Genomic DNA, 15,178 nt, shown 5'->3' with positions numbered 1-15,178 from the left:
CCCCCCCCCCCCCCCCAGCTCATGTCTCTAGCTGCATATGTATTAGAAGATTGCCTGGTCAGCCATCAGTGGAAAGAGAGGCCCTTGGTCGTGCAGACTTTATATGCCTCAGTACAGGGGAACGCCAGGGCCAAGATGTGGGAGTGGGTGTGGGAGGGTGTGGGGACTTTTGGGATAGCATTGGAAATGTAAATGAAATAAATACCTAATAATAAAAAATAAAAAAGAATGTTATTCTGATCCTGATTTAACTGTGGTACCTGGTATCTGTCTAGAAAATTATCCATTTCGTCGAGATATTTTCAGTTTTGTTGAATATAGGCTTTTGTATTGGGATCTAATGATTTTTTGGATTTCCTCAGATTCTGTTGTTATATCTCCCTTTTCATTTTTGATTTTATTAATTAGGATACTGTCTCTGTGCCTTGTAGTTAGTCTGGCTAGGGGTTTATCTATCTTGTTGATTTTCTTAAAGAACCAACTCCTGGTGTGGTTGATTCTTCGTATAGTTCCTTTTGTTTCCACTTGGTTGATTTCAGCCCTGAGTTTGATTAATTCCTGCCATCTACTCTTCTTGGGTGAATTTGCTTCCTTTTGTTCTAGAGTTTTTAGGTGTGCTGTTAAGCTGCTAGTGTATGCTCACTCCAGCTTCTTTTTGGGGGCAGTCACACTATGAGTTTTCCTCTTAGGACTGCTTTCATTGTGTCTCATAAGTTTTTGTGTGTTGTAGCTTCATTTTCATTAAACTCTAAAAAGTCTTTAATTTCTTTCCTTATGTCTGCCTTGAACAAGTTATCATTAAGTAGAGTGTTGTTCAGCTTCCACGTGTATGTGGGTTTTATATTCTCTATGTTGTTATTGAAGATCAGCCTTAGTCTGTGGAGATCTGATAGGGTGCATGGAATGATTTCAGTATTATCATGTCTGCTGAGGCCTGTTTGGTAACCAATTATGTGGTCAATTTTGGAGAAGGTACCATGAGGTGCTGAGAAGAAAGTATATCCTTTTTTTTAAGGATGAAATGTTGTATAGATACCTGTTAAATCCAAGTTTTTCATAACTTCCTTTAGTTTCAATGTGTTTCTGTTTAATTTTTGTTTCCAGGATCTGTCCATTGGTGAGAGTGGGATGTTGAAGTCTCACACTATTATTGTGTGAGGCATAATGTGTGCTTTGAGTTTTAGCAAAGTTTCTTTAATGAATGTGGATGTCCTTGCATTTGGAATTAAGAATCAAGAGTTCTTGGTAAATTTTACCTTTGATGAGTATGAAGTGCCCCTGCTTATCAACTTTAGGTTGAAAGCCAATTTTATTCAATATTAGAATGGCTACTTCAGCTTGTTTCTTCAGACGGTTTTCTTGGAAAATTGTTTTCCAGTCTTTTACTCAGGGGTAGTGTCTGTCTTTGTCCCTGAGGTGGGTTTCCTGTATGCAACAAAATGTTCAGTCCTGTTTATGTAGCCAGTCTGTTAGTCTATGTTTTTATATTGGGGAATTGAGTCCATTGATATTAAGAGATATTCAGGAAAAATCGTTGTTGGTTCCTGTTACTTTTGTTGTTAGAGATGGAATTCTGTTCATGTGACGATCTTCTTTAGGTTTTTTGAAAGCTTATTTTCTTGCATTTTCTTGAGCTTAGTTTCCCTCATTGTGTTGAAGTTTTCCCTTTACTATCCTTTGAAGGACTGCATTTGTGGAAAGATATTTTATAAATTTGGTTTTGTCATGTAATACCTTAGTTTCTCCATCTATAGTAACTGAGAGTTTTGCTGGTTATAGTATCCTGGGATGGCATTTGTGTTTTCTTAAGTTCTGTATTACACCTGCCCAGGATCTTCTGGCATTCAAAGTCTCTGGGGAAAAGTCAGATGTAATTCTGATAGTTCTGCCTTTATATGTTACTTGACCTTTTTCCTTTACTGCTTTTAATATTCTTTCTTTGTTTTGTGCATTTGGTGTTTTGGTTATTATGTGACTGGAGGAATTTCTTTTCTGGTCGAGTCTATTTGGAGTTCTCTAGGCTTCTTATATGTTCATGGGCATCTCTTTCATTAGGTTGGGGAAGTTTTCTTCTCTAACTGTGTTGAAGATATTTACTGGCCCTTTAAGTTGGAAATCTTCCTTCCTGTCTATATCTATTATCCTTAAGTTTGGTCTTCTCATTGTTTCCTGGATTTCCTGGATGTTTTGTGTTAGGATTTTTTGCATTTTGCATTTTCTTTGATTGTGTGTCAATGTTTTCTATGCTATCTTCTGCACCTGAGATTCTCTCTTCCACCTCTTGTATTCTGTTGTTTATGCTTGCATCCTTGGCTCCTGACTTCTTTTCTAGGTTTTCTATTTTCTTTTTTTTTTTTTTTAAAGATTTATTTATTTATTATATGTAAGTACACTGTAGCTGTCTTCAGACTCTCCAGAAGAGGGCGCCAGATCTCGTTGTGGGTGGTTGTGAGCCACCATGTGGTTGCTGGGATTTGAACTCTGGACCTTCTGAAGAGCAGTCGGGTGCTCTTACCCACTGAGCCATCTCACCAGCCCGGTTTTCTATTTTCAGAGTGGTATCCCTTTGTGATTTCTTTCTGTTTCTACTTCCATTTTTAGATCCTGGATGGTTTTGTTTAATTCTTTCACCTGATTGTATGTGTTCTCCTGTATTTCTTTAAGGGAGTTATTTATTTCCTTCTTGAAGTCCTCCATCATCATCAAGAGAAGTGAATTAGATCCTTATCTTGCTTTTCTGGTGTGATTGTGTAACCAGGACTTGCTAAGGTGGGAGAGTTTGGGTCTGATGATGCCAAGTAACCTTGGTTTTATCTGATTAACTCAAGTGCTTGCTGCCCTCAATATATCTGATTGGAGGCTGTGTTTCCTGTAATCCTGGTTGATTCAGAACTCTTCAGAGTCCAGATTTCTCTGTGATCCTGTGATTCCGGGCTTCTATGAACCTGAGATTATGGGTGTGTCAGAGTTCTTGTCAGTCAAGCTTCCTCTAAGCCCCTGAGATCCTGGTGTGACTAAGCTACTGTTATCCTGGGATCCTGGAATCCGTGTTACAGTGCCTGGAAGTGGTGTCTCCTCTGGGGACTATGGGGCTGTCTGATGTGTTCAAAACCAAGGTATACCAGCACTGACCAGAAGGGAACACAATCTGCTGGTCACGCAGGGCTCCTGTATCCTTGCTCCTGCTGTCACAGGCCCCTCATGATTGTTTTGGAACAGATGTTGCTTTCTACTCACCAGTGATCCTAAGATCCTGGGTGTGCTAGGGTGCCTGCAGCGTGGAGAGTCCTCTGGAGACTGTGGGACCATCTGCTGATTTCTTCCCCAAGGTGGCTTAGAGCTAGATCCAACCAGAAGGCCAAAATATACCTCTTAATGTCAGCTCCAGTACTATATGTACTGTCATGGTTCCACCTTGATGATAATAGACTAACCCTCTGAAACTGTAAGCAAGTCCTAAATTAAATGCTTTTAAAAAAGAATTTGCATGGTTATGGTGTTCCTTCATAGTGTTAAAACACTAAGTTTTAAGCTTTAGAGACTCTTGCCCAGAGATTAGGTTCCCACGTGCATGTTATCCAATTTTATTAGCAGACGCAAAATGCCAAAGTCATTTCACAAAATTTTCACCTTTAGGAGAAAAGGAAACTACAAATGAACAGTTGTCTACAAATTGAGAAAGAAACATGTGGGAGACATACAGTAGATCTTCAGTAAATGTGTATGTTCCAGTCCTCCACATTGTTACTCAAGTCTTCTTAAAACCATCATAGGCATCTTCAATGTGGATACTACTTGGAGTCCAAGAAGATAACAACACTGTGATTACATCAGTGGAATTATTTCCAGATAATGGTTATAAAGATAAGACACCAGATAATGGTTACTGTAGTAGTATATGTAAAAACCATATTAGATGAGAGTCAGAAAGATGGCTAAGTGTTTAAGAGTACTTCTTCTGGCAGAGGACACAGTTTGGGTTTCAAGCACCAAATGGAGTCCAACTAGTTCCAGGAGATATAATGCCCTCTTCTGGCTTTCAGGGCCACTGCATGCAAGTGGTTCAGAGACATATATGCTAGAAAAATACTGTACAAAAAAGTAAAAATAAGTAAATTTTCAGATTAAAAATGAACTGCATTAGGGAATTATATCACAGCCTAATTCTCCTGAGCATCAATAATGAGCCCCAGGCACAAAAGATGACACATTTTTAAATTGTTGTCATTTACCAAATTGTGTGTGGCAAGCAGGCAATAAAAATATTTTTACACAAAATTTATTTTCTTTCATATTAAGCACAAGACAATTAATTTTATGTATCTCCAACCTTTCAAAGGGTAACATTAAAAAAGAATAAGTCCTAATTTTGAAATCTGCTTAAAGTTGGAATAATAAGTTTTTTGTTTGGGTAAAACTCCGATAAATTAAAATTTATCTTATTAATATGAAGTACTACCTCTGTAGTACTATGGACTAATATTTCAAAATGCCATAGCAATTCTTATTTATAATCTTTTGGTTTGGTCTGTCCCCACACATGTATCCTTTCTTCAGAAAGTTGGTAGGAAAGTATTTCCTCAGCTTGTAAAACCTAAGGCTTTCTGTATTTTCTTGTGTTATATTTCTTGAGATTGTTGGTTGGTTGATTTGGAGACAAAGTCTCACTATGTAGCCTTGACTCGCCTAGAACTACTGTGTAGACCAAGCTTGCATCCATCTCATAGAGATTCACTTAACTCTGTCTCCAAGGTCAGAAATTAAAGGTGTGCACTAAGTTCAGGAAAAAGTGTGTGTGTGTGTGTGTGAGAGAGAGAGAGAGAGAGAGAGAGAGAGAGAGAGAGAGAGAGAGAGAGAGAGAGAAACAGAATTAGTACATGTGAGATGTAAGAAAATTTACAGGGCATAGAGTTGAAGAACGTGAGCAATGCTTTGGACAGAAATAAGACTCAGAAAAGTAATAAGGAAAGACTATGAGCAAAAATGGTCTTTAACATCACAGTACACTGTAACCAGTTTTTAACAGAACGAAAAACTGGTACCCTTTAGAAATATTCTAGAATTGTTTAGAGTTATACTGTGAAAGAAAAAAATCATCATGCTGGAATAGCATAAATTTATTTTTTAATTTCTTTCCTTTTAGAGCAAAGGGTAATGCATATTACATTTCTAAAAATATTTTTCATCTTTTGAAATTAAAATAGAATTACATAATTTTCCCTTTTCTTCCATCCTTTGTGCTTCCCCTCACCTTGTTCTCTCTCAAACTCATGGCCTCATTTTCTTTATATATCACAATACCAAGACCTGAAAGCAAATGTACCAAATCTTTTTTTCCTACCTGTGCTGGTTAGGTTTTGTCAAGTTGACACAAATCTAAATACATGAAGGAAGTAGAAATCTCAATTGAGGAGTTTCTTTCCTCAGACTGGCCAGTGGACAAGTCTTTGAGGAAATTCTTTGGTTAGTGGTTGTCCAGACCAAGAAAGCAGATGTATGTGGTTAGTATAACAAAAGTTATATTGATCATACTGATGATCATAACAAGGGTCCTAAGCCAATCTCCCTAAGTCAGTTCACCTGTGCAGTGCATCTTAGCTGAAGGTCAGGTTCAATCTCAGAAGCCTCTGATTTGAAGGTCAGCTTCCTGAGGGAGACTCTCCAGTTTAGGACAGATCAAGATGGCATCTCTCCAGATATATAGAACAGAGCATTGCTCTTGGTCTCTGCTTATATATTATCCAGTGAGCATCATAGGGTTCTAGGACTCTGTATGGTTATCTTGAATGAGGGCTGCCACTGAATACTTTTTATTAGGTGTAGCCTTGGATGTGATGGGGATCCTGACTTTGCATGTCTAAAAGGCTTTTTTTTTTCATACTATGTTCATTACAGTAGTTGATTTGAGAGGACCTAAGTCACTGTGGGGAGTGCCAGCCATGGGCAGACGGTCCTGGTTATTCTGAGCAAGCCACTATGAAATATTATTCCATGATGTCTGCTTGAGTTCCTGCCTCTAGGTTCTTGGCTTTAGTTTCTGTTGTGATTTCCTTCCATGGTTGTCTTAGTTAGAGTTTCTGATGCTATGAACCAGATGCTGTTTTCTTACTGAACTCAGGACTACCAACCCAAGGATGCCACCATCAAAAATGGGCTAGACCCTTCCCCATCAATCACTAATTAAGAAAATGCTGACCAATCATGGAAACTGAACAACTTTCTACTCAATGACCACTGGGTCAAGGAAACTTAAATTATTTACATATTGATTCACCTTATGTCCTGATCACACACACCCCTTCAGTCCGCCACTCACATAGTCTCTCCTCCCATCCTCCTTCCCTTCTTCTCCTCCTTTGAGGAGGCCCCCGTGGTACCAACCCACACAGGCATATTAAGTTACAGCAGGACTAAGCATATCCTCTGTCACCGAGGCTGACATGGCAGCTCAAGTAGGGGAACACAATCTACAGGCAGGCAACAGAATCAGAGACAGGACCTGTTTCTGTGCTGTTGGGGGACCCAAATGAAGAGAAAGCTGTACATCTGCTATATATGTACAAGGTGCCTAGGTTCAGTCCATGTATTGGTTTTGGTGGGTGGTTCAGTCTCTAGGAGTCCCCAAGTGTCTAGGATGGTTGACTCTTTTTTTTTTTTTTTCTGAGTCCCTATCCCCTCTGGATCTCTCAAATGTTCCCTCAGGTCTTACACAAAACTCCCAAGCTCCATCTAATGTTTGGTTGTAGGTTTCTGTCTGCATCTGTTTTGGTCAGTGACTGGGTAGGACCCAGTTAAATTTACTTTATCCATTCTTCATTTGAGGGATATCTGGGTGGTTTCCAGTTTGTGGCAATTACAGGAAAAGCTTCTATGAACATAGTGAAGCAAGTGTCACTGGGGTATGGTACAGCATCCTTTGGGTATATGTTCAGGAGTGGTAGGACTACTCCTAATTTTCTAAGAAACAGCAAAGTTGACTTCCATAGTGGTTATAGAGGTTTACATTCCAACCAGCCATGGAAGAGTACTCTAATTGCTTATATCCTTGCCAGCATCTGCTGTCACTTGAAGTTTTCATCTTAACCATTCTGATGAGTATAAGGTATAGTTGTTTTGATTTGCATTTCCCTGATGACTAAGGATATTTAACATTTCTTTAAGTATTTCATCACCATTTGAGATTCCTCTGTGGAGAATTCTATTTAGCTCTGGACACCATTTTAATTTGGTTATTTGATTTATTGCAGTCTAACTTCTTGAGTTTTTATATATTTTGGATAATTAGTCTTCTGTTGGATGTATGGTGGATGAAGTTCATCATAAGATGAAGCCCATTCTGTAGGCTGCTGTTTTGTCTTATTGACAGTGTCCTTTGCCTTATAGAAGCTTCTTTTTTTCCATTGTGGGTTTATTTTTGGGTTTAAAATTTAATACCATTTTTCTCTTTCTGTACCAATACCACTTAGTTTTTTAGTACTATTGCTCTGTAGTATAGCTTGAGATCACCTATGGTGGAACCCCCAGAAGCTCTTACATTATACAGGACTGTTGAGCTATCCTGGGTCTTTTGTTTTTCCATATTAAGTTGAGAATTATTATATCATGACTGTAAAGAATTGTGTTGGAATTTTGACAGAGATTGCATTGAATCTGTAGATTGCTTTTGGTAAGATGGCCAGTTTTACTATTTTAACCCTTCTGATCCATGGGAGGTCTTTCCATCTTCTGATATCTTCTTCAATTTCTTCCTTCAGGGACCTGATGATCTTGTCTTACAGGTCTTTAACTTGCTTGGTTAGAAGTACACCAAGATAGTTTATATTATTTGTGGCTGTTGTGAAGAGTGTTGTTTCCCACATTTCTTTCTTAGTCCATTTATCATTAGTATAAAAAAGGGTTACTGATTTTTTAAAATTTATTCTGTATCTAGCCACTTCAGTGAAGGAGCTTATCAACTGTTGTAGTTCTTTGGTAGTATTTTTGTGGCCAGTTATGTATACTTTCATATAATCTGCAAGTAACTATACTATAATTTCTTCTTTTCCAATTTGTATCCCTTTGATCTCCTTTAGGTATCTTATTGCCCTAGCTAGACCTTCAAATGCTATATTGAAGAGAGGAGAGAATGGATTGGCCTCTCCTGTCACTGATTTTATTAGAATTGCTTTAAATTTCTCTCCGTTTAATTTAATGTTGGCCATTGGCTTGCTGTATTCCTCTCCCCCTTTATTGTGAATATTTCTGATCTACCCAGGACTTTTAAAATAAAGGTGTGCTGAATGTTGTCAAAGAAAGACTTTTTCAGTATCTAATGGCACGTTCTTACGTATTTTTTCTTTCAGCTTTATTTTTTATTTATTTATTATTATTATTATTTTTTTTTTTTTTTGGTTTTTTTGAGACAGGGTTTCTCTGTGTAGCCTTGGCTGTCCTGAATTCATTCTGTAGAGCAGGCTGGCCTCAAACTCAGAAATCCACCTGCCTCTCTCTCCCAAGTGCTGGGATTAAAGGCATGCACCACAACCTCCCGGCTTTCAACTTTTTTTTTAATATGATAGATTACATTTTTATACTGTTCACTAGCTCTTTTTGTTTTCTTTTATTTGATATTCGTCTCTGTTGTTTGCACCAGCCAGCCTTCTGTATCATATGCTGTATTAATTCTTGAGAGCATGCCTCAATTCTTCAGGGTCTGGAGCATTGGCTAAATCATGTCTGACATTTGATAAATACTTGGAAATAAGAAAAATATCACTGGAAAACAGGAGTGAAGAATGAAAACAAACTGCCAGGTGAATGTGCTAAAATATGAAGAAAACACTGTCATAAATATGATCAAAGAAAGTATAGACTCATAGAAGAAACAAAAACTACAAACTGTAAGAAAGAAGTCCACAAATCATCATAAGCAAAGATATTCAATTTTACATATTAGTTGTACATTGTCACTGATTCCCTAATCATTGAGAGACTCAATGCTGAGGGATGTGCTTTGACCAGTTCTCTCCAATGAAGAGAGGACAAGCTCTGCCAAGTCATGTGTGAACAGGCACGAGGATACTTCCTACTGCTCAAGAACACATCCTGGGAAATAAAAATCAATTCAGTTCAGTATTTGAATAAAAGTGTATTTATTTTATCATTTTTCAGACACTAAAGGTTTGAATATCCATGTCACTTAACAGAAAATTTAAATATGCCATGGTATATGAGCCCACTATAACCATGACAGTGAGAAATGACTACCAGTTATAATATTAACATTATGTATTATAAGATATAAATATATAATACAAGGACATGTGTATTGGTAGGAAAAATCCTTAGTAATATGCTTTTATGTGTATACATTTGCAGAGTATTGACTTATTAGCTTGATACTTAGTTTTTGATAGTTTTCATTTGGGGATTTGAAGAATTTCTATGATTTTATCTTATATAATGTGAATATTAACCATGTTTATATTGAATTCATATATGTTTGAGATAGAGTGCTAAGCACTTCTATTTTACCTTTATGAAATGAAGGGACATGCTGTCTCTATATCACTAGTGAGGAGACAAAGCAAGATCACAACTTCCAGAATCCATGGTCTTAAAAGCATTTTTTAGCTTAGTTTTGAGATTGTACTGTATTTTGAGATTTACCACATTATCTCTTCCCCGTCTTTCCTCTCCTCTAAATCCTACCTAATATTCCTCCTTCTCTCCTTCAAAGTCATGGCCTCTCTAATCATCATTTGTTATTACATGCATACATGTATTTGTATTTGTATATATATGTATATATGTATATATATATATATATATATATTCCCTAATATAACTGTTAAGTCCATATAACGAGATTTGTGCATATGTTTTCAGGGCTGACTTTCACTGAATGACCAATTGGTGTGCTCTTCAGCCACATCTCCCACTTCCAGTTTTATCCAGTTTCCTAGGGTTTCTTATGTACAGTTGAAGTCTCCTGGGCTCTTCCCCATGCAGTTTGGTCCTTACACTCCCAGATAAATGTAGTCTTCACCGTTACTAAAGAAACATCCCTTTGAAACAGACAGATACCACTACAGAAAGCGTTTTCTAGAAGAGTCAGTTCCAGAACAGTGTTAAGGTCTGAGAAAGCTGGTGTTAGCTCATTGTCTGCATTGTAGTCTCCATGTCAGAGTGAGCTCTGACTGTGGTACCTAGAAGTAGAATAGTTGTCATGAGCCCTGATATCCTCTCGTGGGTTGATTGGCTTCGCTTACTAGCATGTCTATGCAAAGAGGACACTGCCATGGAAAAGAAAATGTCTATAGATGGAGGAGGGATTCTGAGAATCAAAGTTAATCTCAGGGTCTGGGGCTTGCATGGACTAAACCGTTGCATGAAGTGTTGTGATCATTTTATCTGGCTTTTCAAAGAATGTCCTGAGAGTGGCTTTGCTGTCCCTCAAGTCAGCCGAAGCCTTAGTTCTTGGAGCAAAAATGACTTTGCAAAAGCCTGTATTGGAATTGCAGTAGTGCTAAAATGTGATAGCTTTAGATACTTATGAAACTTCCTTTTGTGTAATTTTGTTCTCTTTCCCTTTAAACACAGTTTTTAAAAATACTTTTTATATGAATTCATACCACTAGGATATTTTTCTTCCTAGGGTGGTGGTGAAATTTTTTTTACAGTGGCTTCAGTTGAAAGCATCTGGGCATAATGAAGGATGAAACAGAGTAGAAATGTAAAAATGCTTACATTAATGAAACATAGCATATTATTGGACTCTTATTGACATTCTGTTGCCAAATCAAGGTTTGCTATTCAGCACCTGAGCACCACTATCCCTAGAGTATCATGGCCTGTTTGGATATAAGAAAAGTGTCCTATTTTGTTTCACAAAATCTTATTTTTCCTTTCTAATGGCCTTTTGTTTCTTACTAGATATCAGTATGATTTCAGAGGCTCATTGTTGCAAACATATATTCCTTTAAGATGTGTTTTAAATTATGTATATTTGTGCAGTTTGTGGTGTTGCTATCATGCAATAAATAGTTCAATAACTTGTGATAGGAAAATATGCACTAAAATATATAGAATGAAATATTTGGGGTTATGATACAAACTATGACATTCATAGCACAAGCCTTGTGTTACTTTGAGGCCTGACTCTACACATTTTGACAACTGTTATCTTTACTGATCTCAGTGGTGAGCTGATATCTTGAGCAGTCTGCTGGAGCAAGGCAGTGATCCCCTACTGCCTCCATTGATCCTCCCTCACAATTAATTTCTCCCTGCTGCAGTTTCTCCCCAGACTTTGCATGGGGTCTCCTGCCTTTTGCTTGTAATCATCCACAAGTCTAGATCTCTTCATCCTGCCTGATGAGAGAAGAGCTTGTGTCTCACTTATGCACAGTGGTACTATTCGAATGGAATTGGTCACATTGGTAGGATCAATGAGTTAAAACCAGTTAGTAACTTTAGATTAGCTCTGTAAATAAATGAATTTCTTATCATTTCAGATAAATTGTTAGAGAATATTTAGATATCAAATAAGACACTGAGATCTAAAAGGGCAGGGCAACTTAATAAGAGAATGAAATGAGGGGAAAAAAAGACTAAAAATGATCAGTTTGTATATTTAGATAATAACAAAGACCTAACAAGATAAAGGAAGCCAGTAGGGCTAGCGAGATGGCTCAGTAGGTGAAGGCACATGCTTCAGAAGCCTAGGGACCTGAGTTTGATCCTCATAGCCCAATACAAAAATAAGAGAGAACCAACTCCACAAAGTTGTCTGACCTTCCTTTGTGCTCTGTTATAGTCCCCATCCCATCATCAATGTACACATACCAATAAAATCACTCAGAGGTTGAGAATTGGATTGGCCACAGAATGAAGTGCTCCAGGCATTGCCCCAGGGCCTCACCTTCTATTCTGCTCCTACCAGCTTGTTCCTGTGCAGAAAGCACTTGATCCTGACTGCGGGCCAGAGCCTTCACAAAAGGCTTTTCCATCAGTAAATGTACATTTCATAGAAAATAAAAACAGCTTTTCAAAACATAAGGAAAAATTAGTTATAGATAATGAAAACCAATAACTAGTCTTTTAAAGGAACCATTAGTTTTTCCATAAAAATTTGACTAGTAAAATGTTTAAAATACTACTATAATATCTGGAAGTTTTATTTTTATAGAAATGCGTGCACACGTGCGCACACGCACACACACACACACACACACACACACACACACACACACACACCCCTTCCTTCCTTCAGGTATGCTCATTTGGAGGAGGGAAAAGAGAATAACCATTTACCGATCCAATTAAACCACATCACATTGTATAGATATAAAGGGCTGTACTGCTCCCTTACAAAAGAAATATCTTATTTATACTAATTGGAACTGTTTGAAAGGCATTGTTTTATGAAAACAATAAGCATCAGCATATCTTTTAGCATATACTTATTATTCTGGTTCTATAAATATATATCCACATAGTTATCTGTCAAAATGCACAACACAGTTATACATTTCTATACACCGAGTAAAAAAAATGGAAGTATATTTGTTGTTGCTAATATGCTTCAATATGCATTATTTTGGGAGAATATTTTCTCCTTCGGGGTGGGGGGAATTATTTTCAAGACATGTTCTCCCTGCTTAGCTCTGGCTCCTGAAACCCAGTATATAAGACAGGCTGGCCTAGAACTCACAGAGATCCACCAGACTCTGCATCCAAAATGGGAGGTTTTATTAATTAAATATAGGGGCACACACAAGTGGCACTGAGGAACCCAGGAACTTTATACCATCACACCAGCACAAGGAAGATCTCCTGTTCATGGGGCGGAATCAGAACGGCAGGACATTAAGGCTCTGTAAGGTATATACAGTCTTGAAATTTCTCCAGAGTTAGACACCCTTTTGATTGTTTTCACGGTGATTATTCCTTCCCTTTCGGTTTCATTTTTCTTCCACCTCTGGAACTGCTGACTGATTCTCAGTTTTGGTCAGGCCTGGACAGCGACCAGTCTCAGTCGCAGTCAGGCCTGGACAGCGGCAGTATGGGAATCTCCCACTCTGTAGTAGTGGCCTTACGGTTGGTCTTGAAGCAGTGTGGCCTGAAAATCGCCACTAAGACTATAGAGGGATTTGTCATGGAGATAGACCGTGTGGCACCATGGTATGCTTGCTCAGGGTCATTAACTATCGCCTCATGGGACAAACTGAAAGGAGATCTAGTTAGGGAACAGCAGAACAGCAAACTTAAAGCAGGGACCATGCCATTGCGGAAACTGGTAAGATCGTGCTTAACAGACAAGGATTGTAAGCAAATGGTTGAGGCAGGGCAGAAGATCCTGGACAAAATTCAAGACTATCCGGAGCTTTCATCCCCACCAGCAAGAACACGCTCAGGACAACCGGAATCTTCTGCGGCAAAAGCTTTATTGCTTACTTCTTCAGGAGCCAGTGGAGAAGAGAGAGAAAATGGCGGAGCCCCATCCCTTTTATGGAGGATTGTCCTCCGCCTCGGACGTTTCGCTCCCTGATTGGCTGCAGCCCATTGACCGGAGTTGTCGTCACGGGGAAGGCAGAGCACATGGTAGTGGAAAACTACCCCGGTACATGCGCAGCTTGCTTGTTTACTACTTAGAACACGGGTGTCAGCACCATCTTGTAATGGCGAATGTGAGGGCGGCTCCTCACACAAGACAGTCTATCAGAGACAGAGTGGGGAGAGAGAGTAAGAGCTGAGAGGAAACAAGGTGCACCGAAGAATAAAGGCCTTTACACGGGCCTTGAGCCCGAGGAAAAGAGAAATAAGGGACAGAATGCCCTGGGAGAGCTTAGAAAAAGGGATGGAAAGGGAGAGAAGAAGAGAGATTGAGCTGGGGAGGCACATAAGGAAAGGAGCCTCTACCCACCATTAGATGAATTCAAGGCACTAGCTGTCAGTAGCTCAGAATCGGATAAGGAACTTAGCTCCTCTGAGGAAGCAGACTTAGAGGAAGAAGCAGCAGGCTATGAGGGAGAAAGATACCAGCCAGATGAAAGACGAGTTAATCAGTTACAGAATAACATGAAAGCAGCTAGAGACAAATGTCAAATCGCTGCGCTGTCTCCAGGCCCTCGACCTCTGGGTCCTAGTGCACCTCTGCCCTATGTGCAGAGGTATCATTCAGACACATTCATTTCAAAAGAGGAACAGAGAAAAGTGCAGCAAGCGTTCCCAGTCTTCGAAGTCACCGATGGCGGACATGTTCACGCCCCGGTGGAGTATATACAGATTAAAGAACTTCTGAGTCAGTCCGTAACTATGGAGTCAATGCCAACTTTACTGTAGCCCAAGTCAAAAGGCTTGCGACTCTGGCAATGACTGTAGTGAAATGATTGAATGACTGTAGTGAAAGCTGCATGTCAAGCTTTACAAACTATAGAAAAGGCCTTACAAGATGCTCAATTACAACGCATTTGATGAGTCAAAGTCATTTGAATTGTGCATATTAAAAACTGCACGGAGGGTAGCTAGGGCACAGAGTCGGCTGACACCCTCCTGCTACCCAGGACACCTGCCACGGGATCTTAAGACTTCTGGTGAGTGGAACACAGCTGCTGCTCCAATCCAATCATGCGGGACCTGAGACTGCATTAGTTAGGGAAGCAGAAAACCGGCCTGAGTAGGGGCACAAGCCCTTTCCAGTCTGACCAGCACCAGGGTAGCTAGGGCGCAGAGTCGGCTGACACCTGCCAGCTAAACAGGACACCCGCCACAGGAGCTTAAGACTTCATGTGAGTGGAACACAGGGTCTGCTCCAATCCAATCACGTGGGACCTGAGACTGCATTAGTTAGGGAAGCATAAAACCCGGCCTGAGTAGGGGTACAAGCCCCTTTTGGTCTGACCAGCACCGGGCTAGCTAGGGCACAGAGTCAGCTGACACCCGCCAGCTACTCACAACACCAGCCACGGGATCTTAAGACTTCAGGTGATTTGGCCACCCTCCCGGCCAGAGGACAGGTCTCTGCCCGGCCCAAGAGCTCTTTGCCTCAGGATCAGCAGCAGCCATCTTGGTTCCGGGACTCTGCTGAACTTAGTCTGCACAGGTGAGAGTGTGCACCACAGAAGCTGACAGCTTCTGGGATAGGCGGGAGCCACAGAGCCTCTGAGGCAGCGACCTATTTGGGCCCCAGACATCC

This window comes from Mus caroli, chromosome 10 (assembly GCF_900094665.2).
Source record: "Mus caroli chromosome 10, CAROLI_EIJ_v1.1, whole genome shotgun sequence".
NCBI lineage: Eukaryota > Metazoa > Chordata > Mammalia > Rodentia > Muridae > Mus > Mus caroli.
This window is presented reverse-complemented; position numbering follows the sequence as displayed.